We start from the raw sequence: 20072 nt of genomic DNA, 5'->3' as shown, positions 1-20072 counted from the left end.
CGTGCTCATTCTAGGAGACATGTTAAAACATGTGTCGCTTAGAGTTTAGTGAGTTTTATATCGCTTCAATCCGGACATTAATTATTGAATATAAATTATATTTACACATGCTTCAATTTTTACAATACTCGCAATTCAAAAATTGTCTGGCTATAAATGCTGATTAAGTCTTTTCCTATGTAAAATGTTGCATTTACATATTTTTTTTATCCTGGTAATTTTTAGCCCCATTATTTTCTTTTCTTTAAACATCAGTTCTCACATAAATGAAATTCGGCATTTAAAAGTAATGGATCTTTTTGAGGTGATTATTTTATTATTACTATCTTACAGTTGAATCTTTATCTTAAATTTTGTAAAAAAATGGTTTCTTGATCTTAATTGGTAACTACAGAATAATAACTTACGCAGGGCTCAGTAATTTGAAATCTTTACACTTCGAGTTGCTTGCGGAGATAGGGTTGTAGCATAAGAGGGGTACCTAGGTATATTTTTTATTTTGGAAGGAATTAGGGAAGTAAGGAAATCCTTGTAATATTTGTAAGAAACCTTTAGTCATTTTTTATCTACCTTTTCTCATTGCTGTATTTTTATTCTGACTATTAAATACAAAAATACAAAATTTTGTATCTAATTTTAATTCATGAATGTGTAATATGTTATTTTAATTGCAAGGTACTTTTTGATTTGAATGATTCATGGTTCACTTCTTTCTTTAGATAGTTACCAAAGCTTGACAAAAATTCATTTCAGCTTAATATGTGACATTTAGGTCATCTATTGCTCAAGAAAATTAATAAATACACACAAGAAAAGTGAGGCAATATCAAAGTTTGATATCTACAGGCTTTCATTCAGAGGCCAGTATTCTGGATGGGAAACTGGTAATGGCGTTGGTTAAAAGCTGAAGGTACCTACCGTTACCTCCGCAGATAGAAAGCCTTTGCGCCAAATTAGACAGGGACTCGGTTTGCGCCAATCATGGAAATTCCATTCATAGAATTTTCCATTTGAAGAGTATATTCTCCCATGAGCGCTATAGCGCACCTATCCAGTTGAATGGATATTGCCTCACACCTGCTTTAATTTCCAGCATGTACACTCTTCGGGTTTCTGGCCTGCGAAACACTACGGGGCCTGGGATCTCTACACATCTATTCTAAAATCCCATTCACCTTAACTCCTCGTCATTTTTATTTTACATCATATTATCCACGGTGTAATTATAATGTTACACTAGGCACATCATTTAAAAACGCTCAGATGTAAGGAGATTCATAATTCTCGGCTCGGAATAAAATCGTGAATCAAAATTGAAATCCTCTGCTGTAGCGAATGTCATATCGTGCAACTATTTCGCTCAAAATCTAAGACCATGAGTTACGAACGTTTTTGCTCTTGAGGGGCATTACCTAGACATGTATTTTCAAAAATTGCTATATCTCAATCCAATAACTTCGCTTATCTTTGTTTCTAATGTTGCAAAGTTAAAATCTATGATTTTTTATAATTTTCTATTAGATTAGTTGTAGTCACAATAAATGAAGTTTAACAGAGTTATTAGATTAAAATAAATCTTTGAAAAGATATATCTAGGTTATTCGCTTTCAAGGACGAATACATTCGTAACTGAAGATCTCAGATGTCAAGCGAAATAGTTGCACGTATGACGATCACTTTACGAAAGATCTTTAAAGTGGTTTCCGAAATATAAATTTTCATTATGTGATTAATGCTGAATATAATTTTAAATATAGTAAGAGCATCATGTGCGAAAAATCCACAGAGGAAAAATCATTCGCCTTGACCGGGATTCGAACCCGGATCCCTCGATTTCCGGCCGAGTGCTTTAGCCAGTTAAGCTACCGAGGCGTCATTCTCCCCTGTGGAAATTTGTGGACTATACCGGTGGACTGTCCGGTATAGTCCACAAATTTCCACAGGGGAGAATGACGCCTCGGTAGCTTAACTGGCTAAAGCACTCGGCCGGAAATCGAGGGATCCGGGTTCGAATCCCGGTCAAGGCGAATGATTTTTCCTCTGTGGATTTTTCGCACTATTTGTGCATTGCGGGTGACTCCGTAAAAAGTTATCACCGTGGCTAGTCCCGGTATACTTTCATAAGAGCATCATATTTTGTGCCCTGTATTTTCACCGGACATGTCATACAGCGACGAAACTGGTTGATACTAGCATTATAAATGTGAAACCTCCAGTTTAAATATACCGGGACTAGCAACGGTGATGACTTTACGGAGTCACCCGCAATGCACATATTGTGCGAAATACCCACGGAGGAAAAAACGCATTCTACTTGACGGGGATTTGAACCCAGAGTACCTGACGTGGAGCTCTTGATCATAAATCGAATGATTTTTTCTCTGTTGATTTTTTGTGGAATCTTCAATATTTTTTTGATTCAACATGAAGCAATTTCACAAAGTCACGCCTAAAACCACGAATATTACATCAAAGGATCCTCAAGTTGGCCTCCAAATATATTATCACCCACCGCGCATTTTAATGGGCATACAAAAGTCGCCACTTGCGTCGCTGACAGACAAATTAATCCGAGTTTCACGGGAAAATAAGGTATGATTAGGGGTGTCATCCGAAATTTATATTCATGATGATATTTTTTATCAAATTCATAACTGATCAATGCCATTCCTCGTATTTTCAAAGATCATATTGAAAAAGATTATGAAAGAGTCGATCGCATTGCACTCATCACCGCGCCGCGGACATTCCATGAAAACCGATTAAAATGCGACCGAAGCGGCAACAGAAATCAGCCTTCTATACTATGGAATTGGGCCTCTTTTATGCAGTCCCCTTGCCTCAAAACTGTCCATTTTATTCCGCATGTTGGTGTCAACGAGTGCGCATTCCACTTGTCCGAATTCTTCGCCCGATGGCTCTCGGTTAGTCATCAACTGCGGCGCGGTCAGGGTTGCAGCTTGTTGCGCTACTTTCCGAATCGGGGGCGTGCGACAAGGAGGCCAGACATTAACCTCCACCAATCACTCACACGTTCGGTTTTCCGGCTGTCCCGCCATTCATTCATTCATCCCCTTCAAATCCCAGATGGTGAGCATGACAGCACCGCGGGGCGTCGCCGTGTTAATCAGAAATGCCTCCACGTTCTCGATATCTTTAAATTTCACCGTCCAGGAAAACTAGCGATCGATATCGCGGAGAGGAAATGTAAAAAAAAAATGTCACCAGAGAGCCCTAAGGGATACAGCGATTTCCGAGTAAAACTGAGGGAAATATCATGCCTTTATTCCAGGGATGAGTGCAGACGAAGAGATCTGGTTTTATTTCTCTCTGCGCCTGGCGCGAGGAAAAGTTATCTCGGACGATCAGTGCGGAGTTTTAACGACAGGACTATTGGACAGGAATGGCGGAGGGAATCGAAGTAAAAAAATAGCACATCGTAGGAGTCACGTAAATATGAGCGAAAACTATCATGGAACTAAAAGCTGTGAAAAGAAAGATGGAACTTGGCAGAGGTTATAACTGTCCCGGGAATTATATGGGGCTCCGTTCTCAAAGGAAAGTATCGAGTTCAATGTTTATGTATTGTCATGGTTATATACGTAGAAAATATATCGGTAAAAATATAGTGCAAGTCCATGTAGTATATATAGTTCATTTTCCCTGTATATATCATTTGAGGATAGCGTAAAATATACAGATATAAAGAACACGTGCTTGCGAAATATACAGGACTTCCATTCGCGTGTTAGGCCAGTAGTAGGGCTAAAACTAAATTTGAAATACACCTTGAATGCAACTTATGTTTCAAAGAGTCAAAAAGTTGACTTTAAATACTAATAAATGAAAAATAAATCTTGTCACGAAGCAAAATATAATTTATACTTGCATTTTTGCGTTGATTTTTGAGGAATAATTTGAAAAATCGAAATAATGTTACTGTATTTTCTTGTAGAGATGGGCTCCTTGTAGTGCTTCAGAGTGAGTGTTGACCTACTTGAACATTTTTAGTTGAGTCATCGAAAGATACTTTGGAAATAGTCCGGAATTAATTTTTTCGCATGACATCTAGATCATGTATTCACCCTCATCAGGTGATTGTTTTCTTCTCCTTAAATTTAAAACGATAAAAGTATTCATTTGGGACGGTATCATTTTTAGAACTAGCAATGCTGGGGAAAAGTGCGGCTATTGGATTGATCGTTCTGACGATAGATTTCATTTGAAAGATTCAAATTAGATAAATTTAGACTAACATCCTTTCCAAACGTTTTGAAATTTAAGCTGTCCTCTCTGCTTGACGGTTTTTCTTTGCTATCGATATTTTTGGGAGAATGGGATTATTTCAGTTATATTTGATTTTACTTCATTTCACCCGTTTCTCGTATTTAAAAGTATTAATTTGTTGATATCATCAAAATTTTACATTATTACGCTGAGTTCTATGTCTCTTGCAACCGTTTAATTAAATAGTTATTGGGTTAAATGAGGAGGATGATCATTAAACTTAAAGTCATAATTGGAAAATTAGAACAGAAGTGTATATATTCTTAACAAGAACCGGGGAATGAATTCCCTCAACGAAATATTTCTCTAAATGTTGTCTTCACTGTTCATCAATGGACACAATGGTACTATTTGCAGTGTTTTCATTGATGCCTGTGCATTTTTACGGATGTTTCCGAAAATGTTTTTAATTTGACCGCAACAGAACATGCACTGCTCACTTAGCGGTTGATAGGGTTTTTACGGGAAAATAGCCTGTTCTTTTTTAAGCCTGTTCATGGAATATTATCATGCATTGAAAATGTTTTACTTGCATTATCCAAAATTAATATTATTGATCCAACAGAATATCTTAATCCTTGATAATTAGAATAAGAATTTATCTCCAGAGATTACATTATTTAAAAAAGACACATTACGAGCAAATATGAATAGAACTTTTTTATCGATTAGAAAAACTAAGGCATGGAATCTCTGAGCTAAACCTGAAAACTGATTTTTATCAGTGCAATTTGTGCATAGAGTAATATAAAATATCGCTTAGCTTGAGTGGACTGGTATTAGGTTTTTTTTAATCATCAAATTGCCTATTTCATTTGAAGCATCCGTGCTCTAATATATTGATTGAAAGCTATTTTATCCTCATACCATTCATATTGGTACACGATCTTACACAGAGTGTCTCACAATGAATGGCGGGTTTTTCACGCTTTATAACATTTACTGCAATAAACTTACTCTTGCTAAGCTATAAATCATGCATCAAATGTAAAAGCAACACAAACATTTTACAGATAAGCACTCAAGTGTTCAATGCGTGTACTATTCGTCACAAGGCACACGTCAAGATGATTTTCGTGTTATTCCATAACGTTGAAACTATCTCACGGGTAATTGTTGTATTAGCTGCTTCAATCCTCTGTATTAATTCGGATAGATCGGCTGGTAGTGGAAACACAGATGCTGTTATCACCTGGAAGGTCACGAACTTATTACGGAACGCATGTTGCATAGAAACTTTAGACCCTCTTTGCAAACTGCAAAACACACAAAGCTTTTTGTTCTTTAGTAGCAATATTTGCTACCAGCGATTTCCAGCGGATTAGAGCGGAAACATTGGGTAATCATGTGTATTGTCGCAAAAAGGAAACTGTTTAAGTAGCTCTTACATGTGATGTATAACCTATGGCTGTACGTTAAGTGTAATAATTTTAATAAACAAAATTTACTAACTCATTTTTAACTATGTGGTATTCCGTTCTAAGGTTTCTTGGTTATTTAACTTTTACAACTACAACAAATTTTTTACATAAAGCGACCCGGGTTTCGATGAGTTAATCAAGCTTATAATATTATAATAATTATAATAATATGCTCATTAAATTTATGCCTGCTAATGATGATTACTCTTTGAAACGCGGGTATCTTCATGTAAAAAAGAAGTGGTATTACTTACTTATTTCTAGGTTAAGTAACATAGAAATCTTAATATTATAAAGCGTTGAAACACTATTTTCATTCATTTCAAAACGTGTATGACATTCTTCCGTTTCCATGAATTTCCCTGTTTTCTAGATAGGGGTGGGGATGGGTTGAAAGAGTCGCGGAGGTCACAGCGTGTGGAAGGGAATGGAGATGGAGGTTCAGGTAGGAGCGAGGGGAAAAGCAATCTATCGAGGGGTCTATAACGAAGATTTATGTTTCCCGTGGCTCCAATATCCGCCAGAAGAATAGATAAGCCAGGTTTTTAGCGGCTCCTGACACGCTAACCAATAACTCCTGATGGAAACTAAACTATGGATTCGAGATTCTCCTCTCGAATAAAAGCTTTCTCGCGTTTCACACGGAACCCGTCATATTTTCTTCGGGGTTCCCGAGGTAATGAATTGAAAACAAAAGATAATAATCTATAAATAAGAGATAAGCGGAGCGTGGTATTTCCGAAGCATTAAGTTTATTATTTGCAATTTATCTTTGAGGCATTTGCGTTGGGAATTTGATAAGACCTTCCGACGTCTTGGGCATTGCTCTGCGTTGAGGAAACGCGTATCAATCAGTGTAAATCAAGAAGGAAACGCGCTATCTAAAACTTCTTGAACTGCCATAAATTTATATGAGCAGACTCTTATCTAGCTTTTGTAATATTATTAGTTTTTTATCTGTTCACATTCAAATATAGCAACAAAAGAAGTAGTTTGATTAGTTAAGTAAGTTAAGTATTAGCTTTTTTAAAGCAAAGTTTCTGTAAACCGGTGGTTACTTTTAAATTTAAATGAATATGCGTCTCAAAAGGATTTAACGGAAATAAATATTTTTCATTAGATTGAAAATCCAGGATTTGGGAAAAACAGAAAGCAAGTAATCTCGCAAGTTTCTTTGTACGAATTTTTCATAATATAGCATAAAATATTGATAATTTTGTCATATTTTTTCAATTTATTTGTTAAGATTGAAAGTTGAGCATTTGATGCAATCTATAAGCACTGCTCTCAGCGTACGACTCGACCTTTCTAATGCCTGAAATAATACGATATGTTTTTGACTGTTCCATTTCCATTATTTGCTGAAAAAGCTGCCGTATTTTTAGAAACCTATTTTCTTATCGATAATTTTCCATCAGCAAAATCGCAAATATTTATTCTCATTTAAACTGATTTTTATGTAGGCTCATGCTGCTTCTTTTCATAATTCGAAATACTAGACGAGGTTTCCTTGTAATTACAATTCGTAAGGTTTAAAAATACTCTATTTGCCCTGCCATTTACCCTAGTCATTTAACCTAGTTAGGAGTCATTTAGGTAGATTCATGGGATTCCCTGGTTATACTCACGTCGTGAAATATCGCAATGGCTTGGTTTTTACACAACGTGTGAATATTGCACAATTTACTTAATTTTTCAATGGAAATAAGTGTTTTTTGTGTGATTAAAAATCAATTTTTCAGACTCACTTTTCTTGTTGCTACAAGAAGTAAAAAATCTGATTGTTGAATCAGTAACGAAAATGTAATTGCAAGCGTCCTTTTCTACTTTGCCTTATCTACTTCAGTGCAATATATTAAGTGCGAAAACGATATGCATAGGTATTTAACCTTATTTATGGTTTTGTTTCGTGTTTAATAGCTGCCGCTGAAGGTTTGAAGTCGGAAAAAAGTAGATACGATGATTTTTAAGCATTCATAGGCAAGGATTCTACGTGCCAACGGGAAAAAACCAACTCCTTGTGTTCCACTATCCAAAAGGATAAATTTTCATTTAATGTAAAACAACAAATGCTACAAATATTTAGTTCATGGGAAATATTTATGCACTTTTTGAAGTATAGATTTTGTTGTAATACGGAAAAATTATCAAACACAAATTTCCTTTTTATCATTGAAGAATACGGTAATTGTACCTATATTGTAATGTGTTATAACGTTCATTTTGTATCATTTTAGTCCGTGGAAGAAATGGCGCACATTAAATTATCCGCTTAAATTATGCAAATCAAACCTTTCCACAGGATGAGTCAAAAGAACATTCTTTGCGAGAGAATATTAAAGCTGGGAAGATGAACGAGATTCGGCACGCCAATCCTTAAGCGTTCGACCTCATTGATCGTGTCGGTATGCAGAACATGTGATAACCATTAAAGAAAATCTATATAAAAGCATCCGAAATTTTCTGTTTTTTATACACATTTAGATACGTTTTGGATCAAAGAAGAGAGCTCGGAAATTGAATTATCAAAAAGCGGTTGATCAAAGAAAAACTCGACATGCGAGTGATGACTATTACTACTTATGCGGAAATGATATGGAAGAAACCTGTGGTGGACTCGATGTTCGTGACTTTAAGAAAAAAATAGGGGATCGATGAAAAGTAAAATGATACTCTTTCCGTTGAGCAACATTCTTTTTCGGATTCGCGATATGAATCCAATTTTTTTTTTCTATTTTATAAAATGATTCAAAATCTAATGACGGAGTTTGGTTGTTGAAGGGGCAATTTAAATCAGAAATAAGCTGCTAAGTTTCGTTGATATCTCAATTGAAACCTGAAAATTAGCCAAATGGGTGGTTAATATTTATAAGTCCATCCTTTAAAATAGTAATTCCAGTGGAAACCAGTTTTAAGGAAAACCAGAAATTAAATTCATGAATTATCGCAATAAATTCCGGTTTGAAGTTTTGATATATCAAGCTGTTGATATATTCAATTGTGAGAAAAATATCCCATTATGAACAAGGGTATTTTAAGCAAAGAAGTTTTTCTTAAGCAAGAAACCTAATATGTTAGTAATAAAACAAGCACTAAATTTTGCTTACGTTCAAAATCCGTATTCATAAATTTCCTTTACTTTTATATATACTTGCACAGTATTACTGTTTTTGACTCCTAAAAATCACGTATCCAACATTAAAAAGCTAAATTTTCGGGGAGAGGATCCCGAGCCCCCTTTGCCCTGAGGTGTTTTCCATACACCGTGAAAGGCCCCGAAATCTCCGGTAAACCCCCCAATTTCAAAATCCTGGCTAAGACAACGTATAAGTAATGTTTGCATATGCTGCCGAGTCTTTGAGGCTATAGTGAAAAATAATGGGAACGAATAATTGCTTGAAAAATACCTTGCGTACTTAGCAAGAAAACAAGTGCAGTCATCCGAAAAATTGGTATAATTAAAAAAGCCACGAAATAACAATAGCGTTTTTTAAATAAATAAATAAATCATATTTTTTTCCAAATCCCGTAATCTCGCTACCACGTGGAGGATCGTGCGGAGAAATTAATTTAGGAAAGAGCCGCGAAAGATAAAATTCTGGGAGGAGAGAAAACTCCATTAAAATTCTCACGCGGACCTCATCCACGCAAAAATTCGAGCCATGAATATTTTAATCTCCAAGTGAAGGCAACGGAGCTGGTTTCATTGCCTTCGCAGCAGATTGTTAGCCCGGAAGATTTGCCTTGCGTACACAAGATAAGATTTTACTTGAAGCCATGTCAATACGGTGCATGAATTATACAATACCTATTTCGTCACTAAGATTACCTGTCACGCACATGTTTAATACTGATTACTATCTAACAAGAAGTCTGACGAAAATCGTACGGCACGGGATCTTAAGGGGCGACACTTCCTTTATAAAAAATGTGAAAATTACTTTGACAACTATGATTTTTAAGGCTATGTGATGTTGTACCGTAAAACTCAGTCATACTGCGATAATTTGCTTTCGTATTTGTTCCCATCATTTTTAAGCTTTACTATCTTGGTTTAGCAGAGGAAAACTCGAGTGAGATAAAAAAATCACTAATTTAACGAGCCAATACAAAGTAAATTATATACATAAGTAAATACTTTATTCATGCCTCTGAGGTACCGTAATGATCTTCATGATGGACTTTGGCACAGGCGCCACTCCATTTTAAGTGATTGATAATAATAATTCAATCAATGAATATAAACAGCTGTGATTAAACGCTATCGGGATATTAAAAGCCTCTCTTTTTGCGCTTCCTATTTTTAGAGATATAGCACACCAAAAACAAACGTCGATGATCGTCGGGGTAAAATAATATGATAAAACCATTCAATCATCGTATGGATTACGTCTTTATCTTGTTTTTGACCTTTTACACCCACAAGTAATATTAACACTTTTTCACCATAAAAAAAATTACCTTTCATTGGACCTTCCGTTTCTGAGTTAAAATAAGGATGTGGAATAGAAGAAAACTCGGAGAATAAAAATTAGCTGATATGATAACTGAATGGAGATCTTAAGATTGTGGACCAGTGATGATGATGTTGGGTCGAAAATCCAATGTCGTACTTGTCATCATCTATACCAAACCTTAGCACTTCCTTCGACCTAGTGAGTAATGAGGTAGTCCTAAGAAGAGTGGAAGAGAAGAGAAGTCTCGTAAAAGCTATAAGAAGAAGACGAAATAACTCATCAGCCATATCTTCTGACATGATGGCTTGATGAAGGTAATTGCCGATGGACAAGTAGATGGCAAGAAAGGAAAAGGAAGACATAGGATGATAAAGGATGTTGAATAAAAGAGAAATCTTCGTGTGGAAAGATAAGCTGATAGGAGAAAGGAGTAGAGAGCTACATCAAACCGATCTTAAGACTATTGAAGAGAGATAATGATGATGATGCCCGTTAAGATGCGTCGAAAACCCGAAATCCGTGCCTGTCGTCACTTCTACCGACCCTTAGCCCATCCTCCGGCCAAACGAATATTGAGAAAGTTGTAAGGAGAGAAGTGGACCGAAGAGAAGGCTCGTGAAAACCTTAAGAAGAAGACGGAACGACTCATGGGCGACATCTTGAGGCACGACAAAGGCAAGATTGGAAAAGGAATGATGCTGGGAGCAGGTAAAGATGGACGTGAAATACAAGAAATACCTCGGTGTGGAAAGATTAGCTGATAGGAGAATTTATTTGAGATCTACCTTCAAAGCGACATTAATATTATTATGCAGTTATGATGATGATACCCGTTACGATGCGTCGAAAATCAAATGTTGAGTGTGAAAAATGAAAAAGAAGAAACTGTGTGCTTTTTTGGCATGAAATATTTATTCTCACATTTTCAAACAAAGTCACAAATATTCACACTCAACGTAACGTGGTTTCAACGTAAGACGTCATCATCAGGTGAGACCAATCAGGATGAATTATTCCCTCAGGTGAGATTAGACCAACGTTGAGCCTGTCATCATCTACATCAACCCTCCTCACTTCCTGTCTTCGTGTCCACGGCCGCGGTCTTCATTATTTTGGCCGGCCGCGAAAGTGCGGCGTCGGCGAGCGTTGGTCGAGAGGCGCGGAGGGTGGGGGAGGAGGGTGGGTGGGGAGATGCAGCCATGGAGGGTGGGGGGAAGAAAGGTGGGAGGATGCGGAGGGCGGATGCAAGTGAGACATAAGGATGCCGCTTGTTGCTCTTGCTCCCTCGTCCCATGTTGGTGTTGGTGCGAGGGTGAACCGTGCCAATGCTATACTCTCCCCACTCCACCACCGCCACTACAACCCATCCCAAAAAGTCTCCACCTCCCCGGATTCTGCCTCGATTCCTCCGTCCAAGGGGACTCCATTAACCCATAATAACCCAATGTTGCTTCTACGTAACACCAAAAATGTATAAATTTTCAGCAAAACCTATTCAGGAAGGATTTAAACTACGAGTTCTTTTTCTGGCCAAATGTGTAGCTGCCACAATTATTGTGATCGAAGAGAAAATTTTCACATTTTAAAAATGAGATAAAAGTCTTGAAATTTAACTTCTCCCACAAGCAGCTCTGGGTCAGATAGGGTTAAAGAAGGCCCAAGAACATGGCTTTTAAGCATTATATCCGTTGCCGTTTCGCGCTCATTTTATTCGGTGGCGCCGCTAGGTAGCTGTATCTATAAAGGGGACTGCACGGAAGGGGCCCAATCCCATACGAGAGTAGCCTTTTAAGTGTCGGAAATAGAACGCTCCTTATCACCTAGCAACAATAAATGGTGTTTATAAACAACTTTTTGAGTTGGTTAATGCCCATGCAAAGTTTCATTAAGATCGGCCTGATAGTTTTAAAACGGTGGCATGTCCAAGTTCTCAAGTCGCTGTACGAGATGAAATTAAGTCATGAACAGTACCGCACCATAATTTTCTATAACTTTCGACTCAGCCTCACCCAGCAAAAATGCGTTGTTTTTGTTGTTTTTGGCGAAGAAGCACCATCAAAGACTAACGTTTATCGCTGGTATGCAGAGTTTCAGCGTGGACGCTCTGACGCTAGGATATTTTTCTTCAATACCAACACTTAAAAGGTTACCCTCTTAGAGGGCTGATTTTTGTTGCCACTTCGGCCGCATTTTAATCGGTTTTTATAAATTTCCGCGGCGCGGGGATGGGTGTAATGCGATCTACTTATTTTCCAATATTCTGCATAATTATGTTTGTGATTGTAGGGAATGGCATTGAAAAGTTACGAACTTCTATACATCACATCATCATGCGTGTACATTTCGGTGTACACCGCTAATTATACTTAATTTCCCCATTAAACTCGGATCAATTTGTCCATCAGTGACACGAGTGGCGACTTTTATAAAACCATTTAAATGCGCGGTGGGTGAAAACACATTTAGAGGCCGGCTTCAGGATACATTCTTGTGCATCTCGTTCAGTGTGATTTTCGCCATTAACCGCTGTAGAAGTGGCTTTTTTTTGTTGACAATCGTCTCGAACGCGTTAAATGTGTGGTTTATATGACTTATTACGTAATTTATATATTAATACCATGTATTTTCTCGTGAAAAGCGGATATGAATGACAGGTAACGCCGCGAGTGGCGATTTTGAAATTTAATTTTAATGAGCGCGGTGCGACAGCAAATCTATCGGCGGTCTTGAGAATCCTCTAATGTAATATTCGTTCCTCCGCTAACGAATAAAGCATGCGAGGAACATAGTTGCTGCTATCATAAGGATCTTTATCCTTGAATCGGTCCTCAGCAATCTTGCAGTCGAGAATTTTCATTTATAACCATAGTTAGTCATGCAAGCGTAACGAATAAAATCCGAAGATTCAAAAGTTACGGGGTGAAATTTTTCCACATTGAAATTAATGCTTAAAGTTTCGTGAAAAATTGGAAGTATTTATTTCAAAACGTAGTTAGTTAATTAAAGCATCATGGAAAAGGCATGCTATAATTAATTTTACGTTCATAATATGATATGTTCAATTTAACATTCATCATTATCAAATTTATAGCTTATGCCGCTGAGTTTAATAATAAAAATATTCACTAATTACCTGCATTTTGTCCTATTTTAAATAGATTTTAAGATAGTAAGATTTTAATCCAGGATGTAATTGAAAAATATTATTGTAAAATTCGTTAATGTTCTCTTTTACTCTGTGGAATTTTTGTTATTATTGTCCCTGGATGCGTGTGATTCTTCAAATGTTTCATTTAACATTCATCATTATCAATTTTATAGCTTACGCCGGCAGGATTTCATCTCTCTCCTTTTTTCTCGTATCATCTCTTTCAGGCTCTTCAATTAAAGCACATGTTCCACTATCTATGTCCTCCAGTTCCTTAATCTTCTCCAGATTTCCTTTATCTAGCATCCTCTTGTAACACCAGTACATATTCCAATGACTCGATACTTATTTGTTTCTCTTCCCATCGTCCTGGTTTCTCCTTTGCTCCTGCATTGCCCATATAGGACACCGCTTCTCTGATAAGCTTTCAATTATATTCTTCTTCTACACAGTCTGACATTGCTTGTGACAAAGGGATATGTTTCCTTTTTCATTGCTATCTACCATTTTCTTATTCCATTTGCAATCTCCCTTTTGAACCCTAAATCATGTGTGTTAGTAAAGTAATTTAGACCGTCTAGTGGCAGTGGTAGTAGCTACAATCAGAAGGCAAAATCGACATTGTCATATTCCCTATAGCTACTAAAAAAGAGTAGGAACAAGAGCCTAACGGTACCTTTCATTCCCCGATATATTTTATCACACTTGGTAGTTCATGGGGCAAGTCTACAAGTACTGCTATGTTGTGTGATGGAGCCGCTGATTTTGCGAACCTTGTGGAGTATGACCGCAGGTTTAGAATAACTATGTGACCCATGTGTGCAGCAGAGAGAAGCTTAGATATTTAAATATCCATAAAAACACTCTGTCGAATTTTTTGTACATCTTAAAGTAAAAAAAGGAAGTTTTCTAAGAATTGGGAACATAATTGATATCGATAGAACTGTAACCAAGCGATAAGTGCGCTCTGTTCAATTGAAGAGGAGATTCTGTGGCATGGAGTTCGCATCTCATCTGTGTAAGTATTAGAGTGTGGATGCGGTGAATATTTTACGCGACAAATTTTAGAAGAGAGTGTTTCCTAAATTCACTGAAATTAATTTTTTTAATTGTTCATTGTACATGTTTTCGAACTTTATGCCATCATCATTTGAGCAGATATCAAGTACATGTAATCATGACTAAACACCGAAATCGGTGGTACATACATGTTTCGCTTCGCTAATGGATCGGTATGGCACACTTTTAGGAACACAAAATAATGAAAAAAATTTCTGTGTTAATAGTTCTGCTGGCCCATTCATCCTCATGTAAATTTACATAATCTTTATCCCTAAAGAATTTTGTTTATTATAATGTTAAAATTATCTTCTAATACTTTGAGGTACTTTTCTTGTTCATTTTATTCAAACCTACTTGTTATAAACGGTTATTATATCTCATATATGTCATAAAAGAACTGAACCGAGCTCTTACGGAGGGCCGGAACCCTCGGGGTACACATGACGTGATATCACGTCATCAGCACCAGGGGATAGCGCACCATGACGTGATATCACGTCATGCCGCACTCAAGGTGTTAAATATGGTATATATTTTTCGTAAGAATCTTCTTGACATTCAACTTTATGCAATAGAGCATTTTTAGCTATCTCGTAGGCAACCGGAGCTAGTGTCTGCATTGCAAGGAAATATTACGAAGAGTATTTGGTAATTTTCAACCTGTTTATAAGAGTTAAAGAATATTTATTTCCTTGCGGCTGCTACAACCCACAGATTGTTTAATTGTCGTCGTAAAAGGAAAACTAATTCATATCTAAAGGTTCAGGATGCTAACCGTGCGGCAATAAATAATTATCTTGGGATAATTTTAAAATGAATGGCATTTTTTTACTTTAGTATCCAGAAGTTTTGTGGGTATCATTTTGCTGGAATTAATGGAGCTCTGTTTCAAGGTTTTGACATCATTATCAGTTATGCAAGGCAATAAAAATCCTCGAAATGTAATAAAAGGACGAATTCCGTGTACTCATTTCCGCAGATAATGTGACATAGAGACGGTTTCGACTCAAGACTTCGATGATATGTTGCAATACTGGCTGTCATGTTTTACTGGAATAATGCAATTCGTATTCAGCAACATCATTGTTTCCTCTTAGACGTGAGATAAATGAAATTTGAAGCGCAAGTTTAAAAATTTTCGAGGTATTCATTAGCCTATGTTGCGAATGAGAAATTGTCAGAATATCGTATCCCACAGCAGCAAAAAATCCATTTTATGAACGACTACAGGAGCTTAAAACTAAGTGATTCCCACTTTCTTTTACTTACTTTCATCCGTTATAAAGGTGAAATATTCCTCAATAATAAATACCTAAGATGAAAAAAATTACGAATTAAGAATTGCAGCACTAATAAAGCATTCCGAAGCATTGGTAGACCTAAGAACTAATGTGGTCTCACCGCATTTGTCTCAAAGCTTTGCAAACGTTTTCCCTCATCAATTTACGCTAGAATGTGTTAGCGTATCAGTTTTAATGAGCATCACAGCATGGAAGACTCATCGTATTGGAAAAGATACCCAATGGTTTGCACATTTTCCCTCTTTTTCTCGTTACACAAGAAATAGCTGATTGTCTTCCTCAGAAGTTATGTAGTGCTAAAAATATTTTGCTTTTTCGGTAAAAAAATATATTTTTATAACTGCTTGAATGTAATTTGATAGCAAAATGAAATTTTCATCGTGGTTTGAAGAAAATTATGAGAGATGACCTCATTGGCCCTCGTAAAATACTGCCAACTAATTTTAAACACTATAGTAGTAAAGAAAATGGCAAATGCTCCATTCGCTGTGATACTATATTGTTTTGGCTTCCCATCGAGTTACTCATATTTTATATTTTCAGAGCATGGTGTTTTCTGTGCAAGTGAGAATTACTTTATGGAGATCGTAGTTTGTTATAACGCTAACGCTTCATCCGGTTTTTCAATTCATCTGCTTTTGAATAATTTTCATTTAAATATTCAGTCTATCTATATTTTCTTTGTCTTTCTTTTCCTATCCGAAAAGATAATTTTCTTTTCCTATTTCTTACATATGCAGCGTCGTACACCGTGCTCTTTGCACGCACAAAAATATTATCATCGCGAAATTTCTGGAAACGCTTCTAAAATTTCGTCACTGCAAGAATGAGTAATATAAATATAATATAGATATATAGTAATATAAATAATTTGAATTTGCTTCTCAACAGAGTCGCGTTTACTCTTAAAATCATTTGTGATACAGGTTAATGGTGTTTTACGTTTCCATTTAGCGGTACTTAAGTCTATTTCATGTGCGAATGCATTAATATTTTTTTGTGATTCCGAAACTTACAGTAACTTACCTTACATTGAATTACAATGTAAATATTTAAAACCATGCGTAAAATGCTTAGCATTTTGCTTCATTCCTAATTGTATTTATGCGCCTTGATAAGAAAATATGTCATGTTAATTCATTGAATGTGTTTAATTCTTTGTTTCAATAACCTTAATCTCGGCCTCGGTGGCGCCGGGGTAAAGTCTCCGACTGCTAACCTTGAGGTCGCGGGTTCGAATCCCGCCTGGGTGGCTTGACTACCATCCAGGCCATGGATGTTTGTGAATGTCTAACAAGTTAATTGTAAGAGAGGACAATGCTGTTCTAAATTCGCTTGTATAATAAAGACAAATTATTATTATTATTATTATTATTATTAATCTCCTAAAATTATAGTAAAAGTGATCCAGATACATTAAATTTAATTTTACTATTCAGTGTAAAAATTATCTCTCTTATCAGTGAAATGCTTCTTTTTTGAACCAAAGCAAAAACGAAACACCTTGTGCTAAAGGTATTATTCAAATAAGGCCAAAAAAAGGATTGGAAGTTCTAGGCGCCGTTTGTAGCAATGAACGAGCAGCAGAGGCAAAATAAAATCTGATAGGCACTAGGTTCGAGAAATCTAGCATCCACGAGGGGCATTGGTGGCAGAGAAAAAATTTGCCAGTGTCAAATGTGGGAAAAAAAATTTTCAAGCTGTAAACTGTAACATTTTGGAATTGATCAATGTTTAATTAAAAGTTCCCTAACGTTTCAAATAGTTTTATTACATTTGGGATATATTTGGAGGAGGTAAAACTACCCCTTTGCTAATACATTAAGTCGAGGATGCGGAAACACGACCTCATTCCTTTTTCACCTAAGGAACTATTTTTTCCTGCCTCAGTTTCTCAATAATTATTTCTAGTACTTAGCTTGCGCGAGTAGACATTCCGAAGCGCGGGTTACGACAGCCTGACTTAAGGTCTTGCGAGAAATTTTAACGAAACGAATGCGAAGGCGTTGCTATTGGGGATGCAGTCATATCCGCGCATTCAGGACAGAATTATGAAATGGGAGATAACCGTCATTTGTAAGTGGCCGGCTCGCGTACCTGAAATTTTTATTTCTTTTAGTAATTTTAGTAATTTCTTCTGGTAGTTTGCTCTGCTTTTTTTTCTAAGTTATAATGATCTAACTTTCAGATTGGTATTGTAACTATTATGAATAATTTGAGTTTTAATTTTAGTATAAAAATGTTTTGTTCTGATAATTTCGTTGTAAAATAATTTCCCAAACTAATTAGAATAAGTTCCTGCAAGTTTTCTGTGCACCTTTTGAAGAAAGCATAGATCTCCAAGTCTCTTGAATATTTTCCTTGTGTGAAAGTTTAATGAATTTCCCAATTACGGGGGACCCCCGGAATTGGGAAATTTCAGGTATTGGTTTATTGGATGAAGGGACAGATTTGAGAATAATGACTTACTCTTACGCACTCAAGCGCTTAAAAAAAGTTGCTCGATTTATAAATACCTGCACATGGTGATTAATTATGGTGCTGCTGATTAAGACTATAATTAGAAATATGAAAGAGTGGGAACTTCCCAAAAGTCGCTTGATTAATTACTCTGGGCACGATGTATATTAATGGTACTGATAAAATTCTCGAAGATGGAAATCCTTCCGAAAGGGTCGGAAAATCTTCGGCGCCGTGACAATCGCTGCCGCACGCCTCACCACCATGGCGCGAGGTGGCGCTGGAGGGCGCTCGAAGAGGGAGACGGAGAGCAATTCAAACAAGGGGGAAACAATGTTTGTGTGCGCGTGAAGGAAGAGAAGAGGAAAAGAAGAAGAAAGAGGAGAAGTGAATAAAATTTAGAGGAGACACTCACCCTTTTTCCCTCCGTACGAAACTCTTCGGCACACCGTCGGGGCCGGCGATGAAACTCCGGGCGAATTCTCCGTCAACAGTCCTCCTCTGTCTTCACACTCGGGAACAAAAGGGGAAGTGGCTGCTGTAGGGAGGCGAAAAAACCTTCGGGAAAGTCTGAGAGAGAGAGAGAGTGTTTTCTCCTCCTTTCTCTTTTCCCGACCCCCTCTAGCGGTGGCGGAGGACTTCCACGGAGTCCGGCGAGGGAAGGTCTCTTGTCCCGCGGCTAGCACCTTCTCTTCCGTCGGCTCTGCCCCGGACCGTAATTACAGAAGGCAGGCGGGAAGAGCTAAGGGGAAACTCGGGAAGAAAAAAACGCCCGGGATGGAAAAAATTGCCGATCGGAGTGGCGTAACTTTTTGGTACGGCTCCTCTCCTCCGCGGAAGTAACTTTAACCACCTCGTCAACTGTAGTGAGGAAATAAGGAATCGGCCGCTGAAGTCTTGAGAAAAATTAGTTTCACGTGTCCTGTCCCTCGCACCCACTGGGATCACGCATTGCTCCGGCCTTTTCGTCGAGGTAAGGATGCAGAGTGGATATATGTTGGAGGGTATGATAGGAAAAAAAAACAAATCAAGGGCTTCGAGAAGGTGGGGTAAATTAGGCAAGTAGGAATGTAATAGGGTTAACACGAGGAAAAAAAATCGGTGGTGAAAAACTGTAGGGTTCGTGGGAGTTGAAAGTTAAAAAAAAAAACTAAAAAAATTAATGCGGGGAGGTTTTTTTCCCCGGGCGTAAGGGTGAAAAAATTACGCGCGTGGCAGAGGAGTCGGCGATGTTTTTTTTTATACGACGACGACGAAAAGAGATAGGGCCCCTTAGAACAAAGAGATGCAGCGACACCGCGCACAGCACGTCCGACCGTCGCCGAAGTCAAACCCGGTCTTGGCTCTGTGGCCGTCTCCTTGCTCACAACAGGCGCACGATCCGGAGGGGAAGGTGAGGAAGGGAGGTATTTTGGAGGGGAGGCGAGTGGAGACGGGGGTGGGGATGGAGGGGAGGGGGAGTGTAGTAAAGAGTTGGGGTAGGGGTGTAGAGGTCGGGGCAGGAGCTGAAGGCTGTGGAGATGGAAGTTCAGAGGCGCAGAGTGGGGTGGGAAGCTTTGGGAGAAGGGATGTAACATCGAACGAAAAACATCGAGTGGTCAATGTATCGATGTTTTCGAAAAGGCTCACATGGTATTCAACGAAATTAATCGATTTTTAAACATCGAAAGCCATCTTTATCTCCTTATATTTCAGGTCAGTTACTTGCCTATTACACTCTACGTTACATGCATATTTTTCATCTTTATGTAATAATATTTTTAGGTTGCATCAGTACTTATTATTATTACGTTTTTTGTTGCACTAGGCACTCTAAATTATTTTGTTCATTTTTTTCATCCGTGTCCATTTATTTAAATCATTATTTGAGTTACCCGCCAATTATACGTTAAATTATATGCATATCTTTCATTTTTAAATATTAATTTCTTTACAT

At 37.4% G+C, this 20072-nt stretch overlaps 1 protein-coding gene across 1 annotated transcript in view; it reads right to left on the bottom strand.

Annotated features, from left to right (window-relative positions):
* The window catches only part of LOC124161306 (acetylcholinesterase-like), a 443431-nt gene extending 423964 nt beyond the window's left edge, over nucleotides 1–19467 (bottom strand). The window contains exon 1 of the mRNA XM_046537615.1: nucleotides 18552–19467. The gene's annotated coding sequence lies outside the window, so the exon portion shown is untranslated. The remainder of the gene's footprint in view (nucleotides 1–18551) is intronic.
* Nucleotides 19468–20072: the final 605 nt, after the last annotated feature.

Source organism: Ischnura elegans, chromosome 6, assembly GCF_921293095.1.
Source record: "Ischnura elegans chromosome 6, ioIscEleg1.1, whole genome shotgun sequence".
In the NCBI taxonomy this organism is placed as follows: Eukaryota; Metazoa; Arthropoda; class Insecta; order Odonata; family Coenagrionidae; genus Ischnura; species Ischnura elegans.
The sequence above is the reverse complement of the archived record's forward strand: the minus strand, read 5'-3'. Positions and strand labels throughout refer to the sequence as shown.